General features: G+C 38.4%; 1 protein-coding gene across 1 annotated transcript in view; it reads right to left on the reverse strand.

The window, feature by feature from the left end:
* GALNTL6 (polypeptide N-acetylgalactosaminyltransferase like 6) overlaps positions 1 to 23956 on the reverse strand; it is a 503407-nt gene that overhangs the window by 61741 nt on the left and 417710 nt on the right. The window lies entirely within an intron of this gene.

The following is a 23956-nucleotide window of genomic DNA, read 5'->3' on the forward strand; positions in this document are numbered from 1 at the left end:
TTTAAAGCCCTCTTCACCATCTTGGCAAACCTATGACCAAAGATGGTCTTCCTGTTCTCTGATAGATAGATGCCATCAGCCCCCAGTAGACCAGGTTTCTCAAAGTGAGTCCTTAACTACAACAAAATTAGATTTCTCTTTGCACCTGAGGCACAACAATATTTTCTTGTAAAAACTGTGAAACAGTGAAAGCCGTTTTTCAAAAATGGAACCGACAGAAAAACACTGGAAAACACTTCACAGTGAAGGATGAAGGAGCTGAAAACTGATGAGGTTGAGCGCTTCATTGTCCCACAACATCATCTGCTTTTAATTTGATGTTGTTGCAAAGATGGGCAGGCAGGGCTGTAGAAACCCAGGGAAATGAACCTCCCTGTTTTATCATCATAGTAAATCACATTAAAAAAAATATCTCCATTTGATAATAAAAATAAAATGAAAGCCTGGTCTATGGGTAGCTCTCCACATTTGCATAAGCTCATTCACTCTGTACTAAAAGTGCATGGAATTGTGCCTTAGCAATAATGAGCTACGGAGTGAATATCTACGTTGTGATCTATGGGAGATTAATATTTTTGAGGTCTTCAACAGCAAGGCTGTCAGAAATTGCAGAAGATACCCAATAGCTTATTTTATTTCCTCAAAAAAGAGTTATATCTAGTGCTTTGCTTTCAGAATTTGGATGTGAACTGGTTGTTTTCAAAAATACAGTTTTCATTAACAGTTAGTAAAATGTTCTGATGGCAAGGATTGCTGACTGCTGTTATGAATGTTCACTTCTGTTAGAAACTCTTTCAGCTATGTGAGTATTTTGATATGCAGCTGAGAGGAAAATGGTCTATCCCAGTTGAAATACCACATTTTTCTTTTATTCTAAATATAAGTGTATATTTACATAAGCATCACAAGTACACTTATTACACTATTTACTGAGAAATGGTCACATCTAGAGGTGAAGCACTAGAAATCTATATGGCTCAATACACACTTTTGCTTCCAAACAATGTACTTGCAAACCTGCAGCTGGGTCTTTAGATGGTTTAGGCGTATGAAAAAGACATTGCTAGTGAAATTACACCGTTGTAGATGAAGTCTGGGCCTGACCTTGAAGGCAAATAAGGATAATGAACTTGCCATACAGTTCTGCTAATTTGCACAGGTCATAGTGGAAAACATTCTGAGGAAACCATACTGGTCTCAGAGCTGGAAACAAGAATCCCTGTGTATGGTAACTGCCCTCAGCAGAGAAGAGTAGCCCAGTCCAGTGAGATGGCCGAACCCCCTGACCCTAGGAGATGCACACTGAAGTTTTCATGTAGCTGGAATATACAAGATATTTTTCTGAGAACAGCAAGCAGAAGGGGACCTCCTGCAGTAATTCAAAAGTAGGATAATGGCAGTTGCCCAGAAGTAAACCTGCCTCATGGCCTGCTGGACTGGGTACATAGTTGGTTTTTGGGTGACTCACTGATAGGGACCGCGGCTGCCTTGTGGGATTTCTCCCTCTGGGATCGAGAGGCTCACACAGCCCAGCTACTCTTGTGCCATCATCGTCCCACTGCCTGCCATGTGGCAGCGACAGGATCAGGAGGGGTCATCCTAACCTATAACTATCTATAATGAAAATACTGCAAGAAAATACTGAGAGCTGAAAACAATAACATGTAAGCAGTGCAACTGCATTAATTCAAATACCAAGACTTCTGTCTATACTCACTTCCAGGAAACACTGTTCTTTTGCATTTATCTTGACTAAAAGCATACAGATAAAATAAATTATATGATTATTTCAATAAACATCTGAAGAGCTGGAGAAATTTGGGGCAATCAGTCATTCCTGAATAATTTTAAAAAATTTGCCAGTGAATGCCCTATAACTTTAGAATTAGAAAACACACAAAAGGCATATCAAATCCTGAACTGGCAGAAAGGTAAGATGGACAGTAACAAGAACTCTTGCAACTGACCTATAAAGGCTTTATTGTTAAAGAATTTACAAAAAAACCTCAACACCAAATACACCAAAAAAACAACACAAAAAACACAACAGAAAAAGCATAATAACAAAGAATCAGAATAATCTTTGTTAGAAATGGCAGCTACCAGCTCCAATGAAACTGTCGTTTCATCTGATCTCCTCCCTCACGGTCACATTAACCAACATGAACAAATGGGCTCTATATTGTCGAGATGATTGCTGACAGATAGTCTCGTTAAGTAGATGATATTCATAGGAGGGAACTGGTAATACTGTTATCATTTTACAGACTACACAAAGAGTGCTCAGTGCTTCTGATCCAACAGGTTTTTTAGCTCCTCATGGAAATACTTCAGATGCAGATTCAAAGAGGATTATCAGTGGCTCCTTTAAGGCACTGAGTCTGCACTTGGAGGTGTTTCCATTTTTCCCCAGCTTCTCAGCCTCAAGTGTGGAGGCTGTCCTTGAAGCGTGAACTGATTGTTGGTGACAGATTAAGGTGCTGCTGTAACCCACTCTCCGTGTCAGTATATAGGTGGGCTTCACACCTCAAATCATCTGTTTTCCCCAAGGAGTCAAACCGCTCTGTCTGCCCAGAAACTTCTCACAATCGGGCGTCACTTTAGCCCTGCAGGTATTTACATCACCTCTGTTTGTACTGCTCAGTAATCTATCCTTAATCTTTGAGATTATTGTCTGTTACTTAGTGGCAGTGGCCAGAGTCAGCACAGATTATGCAACCGTATAAAAGCTGTACTATTCTGAAGGACAGCAGTGTCTTACTTGTGTCTTACACTTTCACTGTAACCTCCTTTCTTTTTGATCTCTTGACCTGAGTCCCCTGACTTCCCTCTCTGACCCCATCCTAGTTTGTTCCCCAACTCCCCCCTGGGAAACTCCACCAGCTCCCCTGAAAGGGGGGAGCTCTCAGGGCACACTTATTTCCATGGCTGGTGTAAAACAGAGACTGTGGATCTCCCCAGCAGGTTTCACTCCCTCCATTTAGGTCAGTCCTTCCTTTACTTTCGTAAGTGAAAATATTCCCTGACTACCAGCTAAACAGAAATGGGAAATATGATGCCACAAACAGCAAGATAATAAATCTGAATACTTTGCTAATGAATACATTTTCAAACCACTCATCTCCAACTAGCAGAAGTGAGTCCATAGAAACTGTAGAGAAGAACAGTAATTAGGTCAGTCTGCTATTTGTTGTCCTACGTCTGTGAAAATATTTTTTCTGAAAACTTCAGTTATACAACAACACATAACCAAACTTAATATACACAGTAAATTGTTGGCTGTCATTACCAGTAATAAGAGAGAAGAGTTATAGTTGCAAAGCAGCTGCTGCAACATTCAGCCATATTCTGCTGGCAAGAAAATAAAACTAATGAAAGATTTAAAGGAAGAATGTTATGCACAAGCCTTCTCAGACACTCAAGTAAATACAGATTGCAAACCAAAAATAAGTACATTATAAAACACAGAATTGCAGGTCAAATATTGAAATTATTAGCATTGACACAATCACTTTTATAGCTTTCCTTCTGAATGCTATGCTTATAAATAAAGATAAAATGAAATAAAACACTGCAAATATTTTCCCCTCATAACTATAAAGCAGAACCATTCCTCCACTGTAATTACAGAAGATGCTATTCCATTAACAAATAATATTAGGAGTGGGTGGGAAAGCAAAAAAAGCAAAAGGGAAAAAAATCTGCTTCCAAGTTTTGTTAAAAGAACCCCATCCATAACTGAATTTGCTGTTTAGTGATAAGGCTTAATCTCTCAATGGAGGCAGAAAAGCAATACAGTCACAAATAAGCTGTGTTTTGGGGTCAGGTGAAGTGGATTCCTGACAGCATCTTTCAATCACTTGAAGATGCAACTATTCCTGGAGGCCAAAACTTGCCCTACCTAGAAGATACGATTTCTTGACAAAGAGTAATAGCAAGAAAGAAAGACTGAGTACTTTTCTTAGAAGAAGAATGAGCTTCACAGAGGTCAGCATTTTGTCTTTGTTGCTTCTCTTTCCAGAGCAGGGATGGCACCTTCAAGCAAATCTGACACAGCATGCTCTGCACTAGCGGTTTTCGTCCTCCATACATCACCCTGTCTGTACCAACACCATTTAGATATATTCCCATTAATCTGGGAGTGGTTCATACACCTGCATTTCCTTAGGAGGAAACTCAGCATACTCCAACTCCCGGTACAGAAGCAACAGACAAAACAACCTTCCTCTCTCTGAGTCACAGGGGAGGGATTCAACTTGAGACTTGATTTCAGTTCTTGCAGGATTTATTAAATCAGGGAGAAATGAAGCAAGAGATGCACTGTCTGCTTGGGGTTCAGTTTTTAAAGACAACTGATGTAGGACACAGACTCTCATTACTGACCATAAAGGTGCCATCTAAAGTAATGACTAAGAAGAAAATTGAGAAACAGTGAGAAGTCTTCATATTTTTGCTTTGGTAACTTGAGGAACTCTGAAAGTACACAGTAGATGCCAGTAAAAGATCCATGTATGCACTCCTGTTTGTTCTACAGGACCAACACATTATTTGCTGTGTGTTAATAATAACGATGGGTGCCAGGCAAAACTCCAAATGAATAATATCAGCCTCCTCAAACTCCTATTGCCATGAGCGATGGTGTCCACATGATGAACACTACGCAACTGAGCCAATATTCCTACAACAGATCTTCACATCTCTGTGGAATAATGAAGTTCACTCCACTGTCAAGATACGTTCAGAGCATGTGTGTATGTGTTTCATTATCAAGAAAAAAAGCCAACAGCCAAGTATTCAGCAAGAAATATGTATCATATTCTTGACAAACAGTGTAAGAAATAAAAAGCTCCTGTTTCAAAGAAAGGAATATAGTCCAGAACATCTTTCTTCTTTCATGAAAGATTCTGAGTTTAGTTTTCCAGCTACAGAATTTTATCGATGAAACACAGCTAATTTGTACTCTAGGTGGAGATTAATGTAAGATCTTTTAAATATGTTTTCTAATAAGAAGTCAGCAAGCAATCTATTGTGGTGAGTAGCAAAACATAAAAATAATCAATTTTCAGAAAGGCATGGCTTGTCTGCTGATGTTAATAATCCTTTGAAATATCAATTCTTGTAAAAAGGTTTTTGTTTAGAAATTGGTACATGAGGAGGGCTTTCCTCAGTCACTAAACTGCTCTAGCTGGGCATGCATCCTACAGCATCAGTGCAATTAGACATCCTGCATTCATGCCAGCCTAGGTAGCTGCTGAAAACACCTTATTTTAAGAAATGTTATTTTTAATTTCAAAAATTAAAATACTGACCTATAAGACCAAATAAAATGTTTTCAGGGCTACTATGCAGGAAGCTACCTTTAAAGAAAATCATTTGACATATGATTTCACACATTCCCCTAATGTTAACTTTGAATATATTGTTTGAATATATTGCTTGAATTATTTTTCAGTACTGTAAATCTTAATATTTAAAATTAAACTTTTTAAAGTTAAACATTTCCTGTTATTGTAAGCTCTGCAAACTGACTTTACCACAAAAGGTTTAATTATTATTACTATTTTATTTCCCTCTTAGGAAAGGAACACATTTATGAAGTACTTCAATGAATTAAGAATGCTCCTCCCTATGTCTCAGTTACTAAATTAAGTCCCTTGATTGAGATAAAGAGTTCAACAAATCACTAGGCACTGTTCTTTGTCCATGGAAACGCAATTTTCATAGCAAAACAAATAGCTGTGCATGAGTAAACCACCACCACTGAAGTTTTATATAGCACTCCTTAAAATATTAAGGGCTGATGAACCAGATTATCTTCTTGACCACTTCGCACACTGCCTCTGCCTGATGCAAACCCCAGTAAATAAACAAAGCGGGGGCAATACTACAACTGTTTGAAAGCTTGCCTTAGTCTCCATGGGAACAAGTAATCGCTATCCCCTTCTTAATGACCTCTTTCATACCAGAAAACAGATAGAACGTCCTCCCTCTCAGTCTCCTCTGTTCTAGATTAAACAACTGAAGTTCAACTGGAGTCTCCAAACAACTACTGTGTGGTTCCCAGGTACGGTGATCAAATCTGGACACAACAGTGCACCCACGACTTCACAAGTATGCAGACTGTAATAGTTATCTGCAATTTATTATGGATGTTAATCCGTTGCACAGTGAAAATTGAATTTTGCTGTTTATTTAACAATATGACACTCTCATCCTTTCCTGCCACAGTGCTGACTAAATAGCTATTTGCATTTACGCTTTGAATTTCTCCTGAGCTGTGGCACTCGATGCTTTTCAGTGCCGAATCTCAACTTACTTGTTTCTAATTATTTCTTCAGTTTGCCAGACCAACTTGCATTTTGATCCTGTCTTCCAATGACTTGTAAGCCCTTGCAATGCCAGCTTGCTTGGTTTTTAAAAATTTACTACCTATTTATTATTCAGATAATTAATGAAGACACTGAACAGAACTAGAATGTGGGGTTCTGCAGAGACATTTGTCTCAGGGACCCATATCAGTATTTGAGACAATCTCATGGTTTAACATCAAATCATTCACAGTTACTCTTTGACAGTAATTTCTTCTCAACCTGTTGTGTAGTGATTTGATGAAAATTAAAGATGTATCTACACTCTATCAACTTAATGAGAAAGCAACATTGGCAACACCAAAAGCCTTGAAAGGAGGATCACATTTACTGCCTCTCTATTCTTCTAAGTAGCTGAGTTCCTAATATTGTTTAACACATCTAATATCTTGCTGCTACCAAAGGGAGATCTCCCTCCCCACTCACTCCTCTAATCCTCCCTGCAGTAGCTTGAAGGTGTGCGATCTCCTTCCCATGGAACACGTTTGTCCTCCTCAAACCGCTTAGTTCACTCAAATGCTAGAAAACTAGACATTTTTTTCCTGAGTGTGGGGGTTCTTTTACAATTTCAGTGAGTTTACATGGCACCTGGAGGTGGGAACTGTAAAGCATGGGCGGCAACACTGTCAGCAGTGTGACAGACTGCCCCACAGCAGGAGCATCCTCTCCCCAACCTGGTGGCAGGGAGCTGGCTGCTTTCTCCCTGTGTCTCATGGCACCACATCCTCTGTCAAAGGGGGAAATTAAAGTTCTATGAAACGTTCAGTTCCTGACAAGCCCATGCTAATAATTGCGGGCGACGGAGGAACGACACGCCAAGACGGGTTCAATGTGGGTGACAGAGCATCACATCATGTGTGTCTTTATTGGTCCAGGGTACATATATTTATACAGACAACGCTAATTATTATGCCTACTAGTCACTAGCTGATTGGCTTAAGCTCTAAAGGTCATATTTGCACGGTCCACCTACTTGCAGTTAGCTTACAGCACAAGCTTCTCCTAACACTAAGTTTCTCAGGCCACTAATTCCTCTTAACCTGTTTTCGACACACCACGGTATACAAGGTCAAAGCGTCCTTGACATTCTTCATGTAACAGCAGCTGCGAGCAGCTGCAGGCAAACCCTAGTGAGGCCCAGCATCAGCGAGGCCCAGCATCAGCCCCTAGAACAGGCTCTGATCGTACAACTGCTCGGTGGGCTCATGACCCTTGTCTCTGAGCCATTCTCCAACAAATAATTTTATTATCTTTTAGATAACTGCAAATGGATTATTTAGTATTTTTTCTAATTTTTGATCCATGCTTGAAGGGAGTCTTATTCAATTCTTTTGATTAGGTAGTTCATTATAGACTCCAAAAATAGATTAAATAGTCTATAATATCTACCATTATCCAGAGTCATTCAATAAACCTGTCTCTTGCCTGTCCCAAAATTTCATAACCAGTATATATTATCTCGTATACTACACAAGTTCTTCTCCTTCTCACTCTCTAGATCAGATTTGCAAATCATGGGAGAAATCCCTGTGTCTGCTGTACCTGATAGTGCACTCCTAGGAGCATTCTGAATTTTAGGCTGCTTCTGAGACCCAGAACAGAATGCCCACCCTTTCTAGTTATGCTGCACCTAGCAGTAACATTCGCATCTGCAATGTTGCCCCAAATCTGCAGGTTTCTGGGTGCTTGAAATCAGAATCGGAGAATCACTCCAGTTTTGGAAGAACTGGGGGAAGACACAGCCAGCACAACCTCCATCTCAAACAACTTTTTCCTGGCTCACATCTTCCGCTTGTTGTTGTTATTATCAGAGTGTGTTGACCCTACCTTCAGGGCAGGAAAGTGTGTCTGCAAGGTGCACTCAGACTGGTGACATCCAGTATTTCCCTTGGAGCACACCAGCTGGAGGGTCCCTGAGCCAACTCTGACATCACTCCTGCAGGTAACTAATACAGACAGATGGCTAATTTGGCTTTAAGCCTGTCCTCCGGGATGTTCCGCTCAGTAACCAAGCTTACTTCTGGTAATGATAAAACATAACAATTCCAACAAAACATTTGGGTTCATACCAGCATTTCTGATTCTTCTCATTCATTTTCCCTAACACCAACCTTTGCATTCAGAAAACTCAAATTCAAAACATTTTCCTTGTTGAAATCAGCTTCTTTTCAGGCTTATAAAATACTTGTGTGAGCTTTTCTCCAAGCATCTTTGTCACTCAAAATGATACCATGAATAATATTTGGAAATTTATCTTCATGGATCAGAAGTTCCATATTGTGAGCTGCATTTGTTGTGACTAGTCAATTGAGTCACCTGGTATGATACTGCTGTCTTTCCTCGCTTCAGTGTAAATATACAGCTGCCCATTTTCTCTTCAATAGGGCCTGCACAGAGAAAGCTGAAACATAATTTTCATGCACTTTTAAGATAATAAAGGTTGTATGCATCAACTGAAGACAAACTGAACTGGGTGGTAGCTGACATTAATTTATTGGAATTTATTTTTCTGTTATAAATTTATACACGATGGTTAAATGTCCAAAAATATTTTAGAAAATGCTTGAGGTTTCTTTTATTTTCTGCCAAAGAGCTAATTAAGTAGTTAATTTAAATTAGTTAAATTATAAAGAAAGTTAACAGCTGCAGAAAATGGGGCAAGAAGGCCTAAGATGTGGTAGCAAAATTTGGCCTCAACAGTCCTCTGTGGACACTTCCATTTGTCTTTAACACTTCAGCACCATAGTGTATTGAGTTTAGTATGAGATAGTTGGATGGTTGACAAATTATTGACAAATTCAAATGCAGATAGCTTCAAAAAGCATATGCACTATCTGTGACATCCAGCCATAACAAGGATCAGAGCTCTTTAAGCCTTGTATTCCAATGGGAAAGTGCTATTTCTTTCTTCAAGACCCTAGGTGTAATAATGGTTCAAAATATCAAAATGACCCAAATCCAGAATGTCTAATTATTTTGACAAGACAAGGAGGAGATATTTGCAATAATTACACTGAATTTAGCTCTGATCCTAGCTTCACCACGTGCCTCTGGTAATTCACCTGTTCTGTGCTTCATCTATTAAATTCAATATTAGTATCTTTGTGCTTCAGTTGGATGCACTGATAACACATTCACTAAAGCTTGTGATGCAAACAAAAGCTTTAAAAAAGATCTTATTTAAAAGCTCCCAGTTAAAGATCAAGGGCACAAAAAGTATTTTCTTTTCATTAAGTGCTCATGGAATTAACAATATAATTTTCTCATTTTCTTTCTTAAAACTTTGTTTCAATCCTAAGAAGTGTGTCCATTGTCTTTCAGAGACTTTCAAGGGTTCATTTTAGCCAGCGGCCAGCTGAAACAAATATCCATCTTCCAAAGGAAAAGCCAAAGTGGGTTCACTTGGCACTGACCAAGGGGCCAGCAGCAAAGCCCATTTCTCCCATATACATCAGTCACGGCAAAAACAAAGGTTGTGTATTCTGCGTACCTGATACTACATTTTGTCATAGATTAGAGATGCACGATGATTGCCAAGAACAATGCTTTGTAAGCTAAACCAGGCTATTCATATTGAAAGGAAACCAACTGGGAATACTCTGACTTGCCACGAGACAAATATTAAAGCACCTAGATACCTAATCAAAAGCCTATCAATTTCCCAATCCTGAAACATCATTCCTTTTTTTAGCAAAACATAGCTCCAGAAATAAAAGCAGTAGGTCATACACTAGCTAAATATTCTCATTATTATCTTGGTGAGAACTAAATTACTTTAAATTTACAAAAAAGGCAAGGCATGAAAAAAGAACAACCAAAGCTTTTAACATATGCAGAAAGGGACTGTCCTTCCATTTCTCTTAACAGTGAGAGAGATGCATCATAGATCACATTCCAGTATTAGTTTAGGTCTATCTGTTTTTACATATCTTGAGAGGTTTAACTTTTGCCCTGTTTTATACAACAGAAGTTTTGTTATTAACTTGACTGGGACCAGGGTATCTTTTCCAGAGCTTCCCAGCCCCGCTTTGCAGATTCCTGTGAACTATAGCTGGTATTTTAAACTGCTATTCAAGTACTCACAAAGCAATGAATATATAATTGGGTCATTTCTTTTTTCCTGTTTTTAACCGTTGCTTAGCTAATTATGCTCCAGAGACACTATCTGACTTAGCAGCAGAAATGCTGAATAATTCAGAAATAAGGAATATCAAATGTGCAGAAAGGAAAGCTGTCATGAGAATCCCCAGGGGTCTGTTTTAGCTAACAAATCTGACAGCACATCAGTTACCAGCCTTGCCTCTGACACTGTGATGAGCTATTAGTGCTCCAGCTATTGTTATCTTCTACAGATTTTTTGAGTCCCAACAAGAGAACCTCCAAAAGCAGTATATTCTTCAGACTGAAATACCTAAGTTTGAGAAATGGATTAAGGACACCAAAGTTTACTTTTTCCATTACTATCATACCTCTGGAAGGATGTGTATACTGTTAACATTACTCTTACAGGGACAGAAACCAGAGAGAGACAAAAAAAACAGGCTCAGAAAGGCAGGATTCTCCAAAGTAAACATTAACAGACTCTGACTGTATGGCTAACATCGAGTTTATTTAAACAGATAGCAAATATACAAGACACCAGAAGTCTCAAGGTATATTCTGAATATCAAAATGCTAGTCATCCCTGTCAAACGTCCAGCTGGCAAAATTTACTTATTAAAATCTTGCTCATAGGTAATATATGCTCATCTATGGTTTGCAGAAATTAAAGAATAATTAACTGCTATCATTCTTCCCTTAAAAATGTATTGTGTTTTCCATGCTATTATTATTATTATTATTATTATTATTATTATTATTATTATTATTATTATTATTATTATTATTATTATACTACAAATCACAATATGAAAAATAAAACACCAAAAGAAAATCAATGTATTTACTCAAGCTTTTTAATAAAACAGCATCTGTGTTAAGGTAAAGTGATGCTACCAAGGAGTTCAGATTCACATGGATTGCCTCCCCCTGCCTAACAAATAGTAGTTTAAAAGTAGAGATATTAAATATTATTTATACCAGGAAGGATCCAAAAACTCAAAGCAGTCCTCCTCCCAACATACAGGATCTATGCAAAGTACTCTTCACGTTTGCCTCTTGCTTTAGGAGGACTATTCCCAGTGCTGTACTATTACTATCAATGTTGTTGTTGCAAATAAGAAAGTAAACAAAAAAGCTATGTTAATTTCAGGCTTCATTAGAAATGGAAGTGAAAAAACATCAACAATTATTGGAAAAAAATAGACTCAAGTATTGGAAAAGCAACATCAAAGTTCTTGGGGAATCTTTCAAATACATCTCATCTTGCTGCTCTCCTGTACGTGTTGTGCCCATCACCTCATCAGAACCAAGAGTGGATCATTTGAACTTTTGCAAGAATAGCTGTTCCAAGTATCTGAGATGGTTCAGGAATGGATGAAACAAGTATCTGATAAGCTTTGGAAAGGGCAAACCTACCTTTAAGATCTATTAGTAAAGATCTTTCCAGCAGATATAGATCAATAGCCCTGCTGAGGATTGCATGCAGTATGATGCTGCAAACAAATCCGGCCTGCTATTTTCAAAAAAGGAGAAATGAAAATAAATTGATAGCTGTGTCAGAACAATCAGAGGAATTACAGATCTGGTATTTTATGAGAAGAGGCTGAAGAAGGTCACCGAAGTAAAGACTGAAACTGGATGTGATTTCTCTTTAGCAACAGACAAGGAGTTATCTGACAGATCAAATATTTTTAAACAACCTGTCTGCTTAAGTGTGTTCAATTCATTTCCAGAAAGACCAGCATTTTCAGAGATCTGAGGCATCATCTCTGCTTGCTGTCAAATTGAAGGAAACCCTCTAGTCCTGCTGAGTGTTGTGGCTTTATAGGTTGAACTCCACATCTTTCTGCTTCAATTCTGCTCTTGGGGTATTTTGGATTCTCTATTACATCCAGAATGTCATAATATGCAGAAATTTACAAATTCATTAAATAAAGTTTCATAATTAACTTTCTCTGAGTCAAATGAAATAATTTGAAAATAAGCTGTTTTGAGAACTACAGCTATCATCTCACTAGGTAATTAATATTTCTGCTGGTGCCCATTGTTTACAGATAGAGAGTAAAGTGCCTTTCAAGCTTCTTTCTTTATCTTCCACATTTCTGGAAAATTTCTTCTCCAGCTGGGTAATGGCTGTTTTCCCATTCAGGGCATGCACCTATTTTGTGTTATTTCTGTAACTATTTGAAAAAATTTCTCAGAACAAAAAAATATTTAGAAGAAACTTACTTCATTTAGCATCTGAATTCTAACACCATTCAACATAAACTTGTGTAGAAAAAGACACTTAATTCTAGGGGGTTCTTATGACTTTTGTGTAGATGCACCTGATGAGGCATCTGATCTAAACGGAGTCTCTAAAACTAACAGTGCATGTGTGGGAGAGTAACTAATACTCAACCCAAACATCATATTTCTAGTTTCACCATGCACTGTACTGTATTTATTTTTTATGACTACTAGGAAGATTGTGTACTTAATATTCCTCACAAGAGTTAAGTTTTTACCTATGTATCTTTAGTAGGAAGCTTTCTGAAGCCAGAAACTTGCTAATTCAGCAGAAATTAAGTAGAAATGACAGTCAAAGGATTTTAAGGTGCAGGTAGAGAGGACGTGACAGTAGCTCTCACAGGTGAATGCCCCATCATAAAGAACTAGAAAGCAAAATCTTCACAGAAAATTAAGGTACGGAAGAACACCCTATGCTGTAATTTTGTGTCTATTTATTCTGTGTTTTCCTCTTCTTCCTGGGAAAATGAGGAAGAGGCTGTAGTGTCTAAAAGACAATAGAAGCATGACAGATTCCATGTGAGGCTGATAGGAGATGATATCCTGACTTGTGAGGAAAAGGAGAAGGGGGCAGCTGAGATTCTGAAATATTCTGTAACTACGAAGGGCCATGGACTACAAAAAATAAGGCAAAATAAATTCCGGGATTTCATTTGCCCTTTTCACAGCTGTTATCACCCTGGAGAGTTGTTGTTCGTCTACGATCATCAGTTTTTACAAACAACATTTTTCCTCCTCTATTGTTACCAATGGATGAAAACTATTCTGAAAGAAATTCTCACTATCAGTCCACGCTGACTTTGAACCTTTTGTTACTAAATTTCAGCCTCTTTTCTTTGCTAACCTCTAAACTGCTATTGGGATTTTCTTTTTTCCCCCCTCCTTTTTCTGATGGATGACAACACTGATAATCACCCTGCCCGAGTTCTTTGCTACAACAGTTTCCTGTTTCTTTTTTAAAAAAATAATTTCTCTAGTGACATCATTTGTGTTATGCTATTAAGCTTTATAGAATTGCATAGGAATAACTTTCTACAGGTCTACTATGTACTTGGCTCTTGTATGTCCTCATGCATTCCCACTGAAAGGATCTGTAGGTGCGTTCAAGTACATTTTTTTTCAGATTTAAAAGTCTTTTCATATTTTCTTTATTAAGACCTAGGCTAATACGCCTTGGTCAGCGATTTTGAAGTCAGTGGCTGCATTATGTACGTGGCCAAACAACTTTGAACAAACTTCCCCTGAAAATCGTGGCTGTTAATGATTTTAATATCATAAGGAAAGCTTTTAAAGGCAAAACGCTAATTGCATTTCATTTAAACTGTTTGAATGGGACTTTGCCCCACCAGCCAGTAGGTGGAGATGTAAGTCCAGTAATTACTGCAGAAAACAGCTATTTGGCAGTCCTTGATAAAATTGAAGGTTTGTATAATACAATTTAACCGAGGTTAGATTTCTTAATAAGCATTAGATGAGACAGATGAAATCTGTCTGCAGTTAAGGCCCATCTATCAGCCTTCCTTGCCACAGACGTTCTCATAGCCTATGGTCAGCTGTGCTTGTGGAGCTTAGGAAACTTTAATGTTCAACAAACTATTAATGAAAGCAAAAGGCAAAAAGTTAAATTGATGATCAAAAGACATATTTTTAGTACCTGACCACGTATCGTCAGGTATTTTAAAAAAGCATAGTCAGTATTCTGTTATAGCATGTTAATAATAATAAAAAAAAAAAGCAGTATGAAAAAATGTATAGTCTCAGTCATCCCAATATCCACATTTTGACAAGTTTTGAGTCTTTTCCTGCCTACAGAAATTATGAACATGTTATTACCTTCCAGTAGTTATATGAATGTTCTTAAAGTATTACCGCTTCCATTGAGACAGTCACAATAGTCTTTTTGGGTATTAAAAATTTATGAATCCATTAAATTGTCATTATAGGAACTCATACCGGAAATTTGTTGCAATGGCAATAACATCTTGTGATTTACAAAAAATGCAATCATGTCTCTTAACATCACTTTGCTATATAATAATAATAATAACAGCAACAACAATAATAATAATAATATCCCTATCTAGCAGAAATGAAAATACAAACAATTACAGTGATACAAGATACAGTGTAAAAATTAAGGCAATTTAGTTGGACATTTACAGTATTTTTTTTTTTGTTTTGGTTATGCTGCTTGATTTAAGGTCAAATGAGAACACCCCTGAAATAACAGGGCCCATATTATTTAGTTACATCTACTACATATATATTGTAACTACAATATACAAAGGACTATTCTTCTTCTCTGAATGCCCTTTGAACAATTCAGGAACAAAGACTGTGCTTTGAACAGTTTTGCTGTTTAGACTGTCATTCTGTCAGAAAGAATCACTGCAAAATGGGCTAGGCATTAAAACCTACCGCAAAGCAGCGAGCTGGGGACTTGAAACATTTCCTGTGGGCTGAGAATTTAGGAAGCCTGCTCTCCTTCAATGTCTTCTGGGAGTCTCTTCAAAACCACTACTGAGGTCCCCGGACAGTGGTCTGAAAATACTGCTCCAAACTACTTTCTTCCCCACCGTTTACCTTTTCCTTGGGTACTCTGAGAGGTCCTTTGCATGCTTGCAATGCTTTGAAAGGGAAAAAAGCTGTTACTGCTCTCCCACTGTGCTCCTGGCTCATCATCATCTCTCCTACTCCTAAATCACTGCATGTCCACAGGTCATTTCTACTCCTGGGAAAACAGAGTGGTTATTTGCCCCAGCACAAAAAAGCCAAGGGACTTCTGCAGAATCAGCTAAACTTTCTGCTAGAGAACCAGGAGAGCAGAGGGAGTGGGGTCTCCTCTCTCCTTGCAGGTACCCCATTCTCTGTAGGGGGCAAATGCACTTGTGCAATTTAATGCCCACAGTACCTTTCCAGCACTGAAAAGAACAATGGTGCACCAACTTAACAACAGAAAATATCGCAGGGGTTGATTTTCCAAATAATTCATTGGAAGAGAGAGTTATATACTCTTTTCCCACAAAAGAAATAGGTGTTTTTAGAAATGAGCAAAGCTGATATATGAAACTTGTTTCCCAATAAAGGACAACTGGCAGTTTATGGAAAAACAAATGTCAACTGTTTTGAGCCTCATTAGTTCCTAGTCTCTCAAAAGATATACATAGCATTTTATAAATAAACTAGCACAGCAAAATTTGGAGTGTTTATCATAATTTCAACCTCACAGGTTGCCGGAGGCATTTGCCTTTGCCTCTTGACAAAACATGTCTTCCAGCTAGAATAACGGTATTTTGATTACTTACATGAAAGGCAAACAGATGCTACTGTGTCTGAGGATAATTCAGAATGTGATCCTGCATGTCTTATTTCTAAGGTCCTTATCATGTCAATACCTCTACTGAACTCTTCTAATATTTTAAACAAAATTTGTACTAACTTTCTTTTTCTCACTCAAGTTTCAGATAAGATCTGACTCACAGCTAACTGCCTGGGTTAACAACTACAGCAATACAGAAGAGACATAATGACCGTCAGAGAGATGTAAAAACTGCTGATAGCCATTACTGAGAAGCAATCACCTATAACCCAACATCAAAATGGAAATTGTCTTAAAACAGTATCTGCACTGTCCTACACCTGATTCCGTTCAGTGTTGCATTAAAAATCTGCATGGTGCAATTCAGCAACCCTACTCCATGGAGCTTTAAACAGGGCCTTGTGCGTAACTGTATCAGACTGGAACATGTGCCCACGAGGTCCAAGATCTTGGTCTCAGGTCTGGAAGGTGAGCTGGAGAGCCAGTTTTCATTGTGCTCGTAAGTCTGATGCCATCTAGAGCATGTGGAGGAAGTCTTGTGTATCATTTTATAAAGGTTTGGCCGGCAGGAAGCAAGGCTTCCGAACTGGACAAGATCTCCAGGGCCACAAAAGTGCTATATGATGCATTTTTGGCTGAGTAAATGGAGGAACCACAGGATGTACTCTTGGAAAGGCAGAGATTTCGCATATCTTGATTTCTGTCATGGACCAAACAGACATCTTACAATCAGGATTTAAGAGAGTTTGTAATTTGCATGAACCTCAAATAGAGCTCAAATAACGTTGCAATAGGCTGTAAAAACTGAAGGGTTAATCAGAATTTGAAAATATTAGCAAATTGGAGAACTGAAGTAAACAAAGGCAAAAAAAGTTAAAATTAAAAATGTTCAGCTACAAAGTATCACACTGATCTAGGGATAATGAAGACAGATCACTTTTTTGGACATGTGCTTCAAATAGATATGAAGACAAATGCCTTGCCTTTCAGACATGTAAAATTTGAATTACAAGAGGAGGATGATGAACACTTGGCTAGATACCAGTTCTGCAGAAAATGATGTGGAGGTTACACCACAGCACAAGCCTGGCATGAATCAACAATGTCAAGGAAATATAAACAGGAACATAGCCTCTGAGACAGTCAAAGTCACCCGCCTATTCTACGAGGCAATGATAAGGCTTTGGCTGGCTCAGTATCTGCTCTCAGTATGGAAAAAGTCCAGAGGAGAGCAAAGATAATAATTAGACTTCTAGAAAACCTGACTTATTAAGAGAGACTGAAAAAAATAAGATCATTTACTTGGAAATGAACAATAAACTGATCTGATATGAGTCTTCAAGTACTTAAAAAGGTCTTCTCTCAGTGTATATGGCAAAACATAAAGGCGTTAAAGCTGTGGCAAGAGTTTTTGATTAGATATTATAAAAATAGTACTGAAACACTGACTACATGTGAATTTCTTCCCAGCCCCTTCTTTTTGTGCTTCTAGCACACATTGCATTGGCAGCTTAATTTCTTCAGAGTGGAAGTCAGAAAAATTTCTTCACCCCAGGGCTAACGGGGTCCTATACTAAGATAGCCGGAGAGTCAGAATTATTCTGTGTAGACAAAAAATCAGAAAGTATATATTGGCAGGTGAAGATGCTTCTATGCCATGCTTAGCTGATGGCTGTCTCTGAAAAAAGACCCATAGACACTGGGATATTGTGGACTATCTGGCAGACCCTGTTGAGTAAGGGGGAAATGACACACATACATACCCCTCAGCCCCAGCTGCTCGTACTGGACAGACACTAAGGCTTATTAGTAAACTTGAGCCAATGAGCATATATGAAACTTGCACCAATGTACAGCTTTGGAAGAGGTTTGGCACAGTCATTTTAGTCAGTCTTTATTTGGAAGCAACTATAGCACTAGATGGAGGCTTTAGATAGCTATAGGGCATTCTTTAAAAAAAACACAAGAAAAAAGCAGAAGTGGAAGTGAATGCAGAGTTCACTCCCAACTTTATGCTGGTAAATACTGTAAGATACAAGAAGGGTGGTGTTTTCTGCTTCTTAGTACCAATAGGTGTCACCAAATTCTGCATGAAAGTTCTAGAGAAAATAGCTTGAAAATATACAATTAAAACCAGAAATAATTATTTTTAAAGGGTGATTTCTATTTCTTCATGAAAAATTGGTCAGACATGCTTTTATAATTTTGAAAGCCAATTCATCTGTATCAATAGCATATTGATAGCACTAAATGCCTCACCTGCATGCATTAAGCAACATATCTCTGTCTTCTTGGACATCATCCCAGTCTTTTTTTATGTAAAGAAATACTAAATTCATGTCCAGAAACTACTTACTTTTCTAATTACTGTTAGTTTTGGTGACCCTCTCTGTGAATCTGCCCCAGCATATGGGCATACAGACTATCAAGCTCTAAAGTTAATATTTGTGTAAAGTAGCAGGCTAACAGCTCTAGAAACATTACATGCAAGATGTTTACAATTTTATGCTAACCATGAAGCTGCAAGTGTGAAAGAAAATTGAAAATATGAGTTTCCACAGAAGCAGAAAAACGTAGCTACTTTGGCACTGCAACATCAAGGCATTATGAACAAAAGTAGTTCTCTGTTCACTAGCAACTCAAATGAAAAGTTGTGTATCAAACCTGAATCTACCCATTTTAACTAGAATGTAGAACTTGACTAATTCCTTCAGTGACTCTTGTGAGGTTCTAAAAATTACAGTAGCAGAAGCTTTTTATCCTTTAATTCTGACAGGTTACACTCTCTGTATAGTTCTCTCTTCTGAGCTGGCCTTCAGAGAAAATGTACTGGTTGTACAGAACCTCTACACTGAAATCCCACCGAAGGCAGGAGAAAATGATTAAATATGCATATCTTCAATCATAAATGGTGTGTTAGTGGCAGCATTTTTCACTGAAAAAAAATCTGAGATTTTCATGGGGCCATGGGTGGATGGTAGTTTGTAAAAGCTATTGTTATTTCCACTATTGCTATCTCCACTAACAGTCTTCTACAGACCATAGCTTGTCAAAACAATAAATCAAGACCTTAAACTACACAAACTCACACTGGTTGGAGACTGCTTCTCTCTAGAATAATGCCTTTGCAGCAAACATTCTTGTACCACAGTTCAAAACAGTAGATTATACTCAGGCTTTAAAAAAATAGATGATTGTTTCTAGTTGTGAGAGATTTTATGAATATGTTTATAGGCAGAAATCAGCCATAAAAGACACAGACTATAAAGCACTGGGAGCTATAGAAAAGAAATCATTGTCCAAAGCACTTTCTAAACTTCAGAAAATGATCATAAAATTGTAAAAGTACTTGTCAGATTTGAAATGCAGTCTTAGCGAAGACTTTCTTTGCACCAACGTGTAAAAAGTATATATAAATACTGAAAGTAAGGAGCTGCAGAAAAAAACAGTATTTCTGAGAGCATGTCAAATTCAAATAAAAGAGTATGCTGACAACAGCTTGCATAATAATAATAATAAGATTATAGATATGCAATTCAACAGAAAGTGCCAAGTAATCTTCCAATCTAACACACAACTGGCTACATTAAGGTCATATATTACATCCAAGGTTGAGAGTCTGTGATGCAAGGGAAGAGAAAAATATACTGATCACCTAATTTCATCCTTTGAGCATGTCCAACATTTTACCAAAAAGTACATCCATAAACCATAAGTGGCACCTATTACTGTGAGACCTTATTTCTATAACCTTTGCCAGACTCGTACCCAAAGTAGCCTTGAGATGGTGGAGTGATTCTATTCCTATTTCATAAATAAGAAACTGAGTACAGGAACTAAAATAATTTGTCAGAGGTTACCAAGTTGCTTCTATTTCCTAGGCTAGCCCAGTATTTGCCAAACTATTGTTCAGGTCCTTTGCTAGAATTACAGGACTCTTCAGCTTTGTCTCCCTTCAGGGAGGTCTGGAGATGACAGGTCTACATCAGAAGGTAAAAAGCTACTAACCAAAACCCTAAAAAACTAAACTAATCCACTAAACAAAAAAACTACTAACTTTACTACATAGATGCTAGAAGTCTTCGCATCCAGTAAGTAGCACAACACTTCTCTCATTGGTTAGGACTTCCATCTTGAGTTGCGAATCAGTAGCAATGCTGTTTGGTCTCACCCACACCTTTCTCTCCTTCCTGTTTCATAAAGTTACACCACCATAAAACTGCTCTCAGGAGCTGTGCAGCCCTTTCCTACCCTAATTGTTCTCTGCTATATTAATCCTCTCAATTTGTTTGTGGCTTTCCAAATAGTTTTTTGAGTTGAATTGTTGATGTTTTCTTATCTGGTTAAAAATACGTTGCTGCTGGCATGAATGGACACTGATGCCCATTTTCACATCAGGCATGTGATAGCATGAATTGATGTAATGTAAGTTCTGCCAGGAAATAAAGAGCAGTCATCCCCAGCAGGCTTGAGCATATCAAACCCCTGCTTTAAACTTTCTCAGATCTTTGAGCCCAGACAGGTTATTAAATCATATAACTTGACATGCTGTATATCACAGTCCATTACAGTAACAAGGTTACCCTATTAGTTTAAGTGGCAATTGCTTGGGTTAGGCAAATTCCTCCAGTCTAGAGCGCTTGCACCATGGAAAGAAACAGCCATACAAGAGCATGCTTTTATGTCCCAAACCCATATGTCCCATAAGGGCATGATCCCAAACATGTGCTGTGACAGAGAAACAAAGCAGTGAGAGATAATAAGCCAAGGTGATCCTTGCCACAAAGGAGGTAAACATCACTGGTCCTCCCTGTTTATAGACTAGAAAAAATTTCCGAAGTCTTCTCAAATTCTGCTGAATGATCATTGACCCTGGGATCAAGACAGTGAGCACCATCGTGACATGGTGATGACTTCATGATTGTCTGACAATTTCCCACAATCCATCAGAGCACCAATTTGATCTGTGTCATTTACACAACCCTGAATGTATCAGAGCAAAATGTCGTGAAGCCCCCTTCAGAATCCATTGGGGTTAGTTGTACACGAAACGCAAGAGAAAAATCACTACATCCAGCTGTGATGAGCTGCAAGTGTGACAGATCAGTTGAATGCAATAAAAAACTTCTGTTGTTTCCATGGCAAATGAATAAGGGAAATCAACAAGGAGTTCACAGATTTAGTTTCTGGATGGGAAGGCAACATTATTAGGGGTAAAGTCCAATTTCCATGCCTCTAAGGATGATGAAAAGTTGCTGAAAAACAGCAACACAATCTTTCAGAAAAATAGCTAATCTTAAAGGCTACATAAGATCCATTTATGGGATAGTTGTTAAACTTCCATAAACACTACAATAAGCATACAGCAATAGCAAATAATTCACATATGAGCTTTGATTAAAAATATAGTTTATATGGCTACAGTTGAGTTCAGTAAAACCTATGGGAAACTTGGCATGGCCAGTGAAAAACTGCATGTGAACCAAAATGTTAGATTTTGTAAATGAATGCAGCCTGATCCAAATGCAGTTATAAATTTGTTATGTGACTCCCAGGTTGGTGCTCGTACATCATCTGTACATGAATTTGACACTGAGCAGGCTGGAAGCTTCTGAAAGCATTATATAGCCTATAGCCTTAAAGTCATAAACATCAAGTGAAATCTTGGTGTAAAGCCACTTGTCATGAACAACTGCAGAGGGCCTGAGAATGGGTGTGGGTGTACATCGGGAAAAGCTGACATCTGGAGTGAAGTTCCAGGGTCTGTCAGAGTGAAGGGCGGAGATGCTGCCTGAGCCATGCCCATGCTCACACCACAAATGGATAAGAATGTCTAGGTTCTTCACAAGAGGTATTTTGAACTGAAAGACTGTGTCCAGATAGATGGCGTCCAACCGGAAAGTACCTGTCAAACACCGACCTTAATGGAGTACAATAAAAAAAAAAAAAAGGGGAAAAGGGGGGGGGTAGGAAATTAATTCCAGAAACACTAACTCAGCTGGCATTGGAGCCCAGTAAGCTCCATGCTATTGTCACACCAAAAGCCTACCTGACACCATTTCAGTTTGTTGTGTCAACAGCAAACATGCTGCTGATGCCTGCCCAGCAGTATTTTGATCATGTACAGATGGAAAGCAAACTTAGCACTCAGATAATACCATGACTGCTCTTAGGTCTTCTGTAGTTTGATCTGGTTTTATGTACATTATTTCTTTAGCTGATGAGACCTTTTCTGCTTAACACACACACACTGAGTTGGCATTTTAAGTGAGGGAAAAAGCTCATCAGCGCAATTTTTGGATCACGTACCCGTTATTTGCTGGTGTTTTACTAAAAACGCTGGCAATTTTCCAGTTCATTAAGGATCAGCTCAGATCTGATGCTGCTGGCAAGAAATAAAGCTATTAAGATACCAATAGTAAAATATTTAACCTAAATTAAAAAAAATATATCCCTACTGCTTACAAAATAGTAACATAATAATTATGGTGCTAGCCGAAGCCATTTCTAGTTTTAGTGTATATGTACCTAAAGGAAAACTGTTCTGTCTCTTTAATTCTATAGAAGCTGTCTTGGTCAATTAAATTACTGATATCCAAAGTAGTTTGTAACGTTTACCGTACTTGTAAGCAAGGTATTAAAAGCTTGAGGTATCAACACAGAAGGCCTTAGGAGAAAAGCAGTACTGACTGTGAATTAGAAAATAAGTCCTCCCCTAAGCAAAATACATACTGATTATTTAAAACACCTCTTTACCCTCACCATTCTAGACAGCAGGTACTTTTGAGCAAAGAGATTGTCCTGGCTCAGCCAGCATTCAATCCTGCTGCCACTCGTGGGGGCAGACATGGTGACTCCATGTGCAATGCTGCTTTTCCGCCTGCATTGCTCTGATGCCAATCCTGTGATGGGGAAAACAAAGGAAGACTCTTACTGATTTGTGCAAGAACTGGGAAGCCTTTTCACCTTTCTGGGGAGACTACTCAGATTATAAGAGATTTATAGGCTGCATCACCCTATATGTTGTTCCTTGTGAAGCTATTTATCTGTGTGTCTTATGAATGCAGGCAGGGCAAGGTGGGTATCAACTGTTGCCGTGATGATCGTAACAACAGTTCATGCAAAACCACATCTGTTCTGTTCTGCACAAAGCCTCGTCTGTTCTAGAAAGTTTCCTATGAGTGTCTCCTTCAGGCCTCTCTTGTCTTTGAGAGACGCATACTGCAAACTGCAAATGTGTGAAATGGCTGACAAGCAACCCCGCAGCCACACTGGCATTATAGAAGTTTTACTTATACACAAACTTTGAATGCTGAACCAAATTATACGATGTGCTAGGTGACTCTCAGTAAGTGGCAAGAAACTATAACTGCTCAGAGGAGCAGGAAGACTTGTGGAAGAGCAACGGAGGCTCTAGCAGCTCCGGAGTGTTATGTGATTGCACTAGCAGCATCTATGTTGTGGAGTGGTCACATTGGCAGCTGATGGAAAGTACTTCATCAGCACTTACACCAATGCGAGATGAAGACTGATGGGCCTAGATGGAGAGAGGTAAAGAGGAACAAGCAGAATAATGAAAATAAGCCCACCGAATGCTGCAATTACCTACTCTTCCCTATAAAGAGTTGGTCATTCCCTGGATATAAGGGTCAATTTCTGCACAAATCAGATCCATTATTTCAAAATAGCGCAGAGTCTGGGCCAGAGACAGAGGTTTTCTGTTGCTATTGTTTCCAGCTTTTGTTTTGGGAAGGGGAAAATGCTGAATTTTTAAACTGCCAAAACCTGCAGTGTGGAGTTTCAGCCAGGGCTACTGGCAGCATCAGAGCCAGTCCTGCTGAGATATGCACGGTGAGAGATCTAGAGACTTTGCTATGCT

This window comes from Tyto alba, unplaced genomic scaffold (genome assembly GCF_018691265.1).
Source record: "Tyto alba isolate M040663 unplaced genomic scaffold, T.alba_DEE_v4.0 Super-Scaffold_6, whole genome shotgun sequence".
NCBI lineage: Eukaryota > Metazoa > Chordata > Aves > Strigiformes > Tytonidae > Tyto > Tyto alba.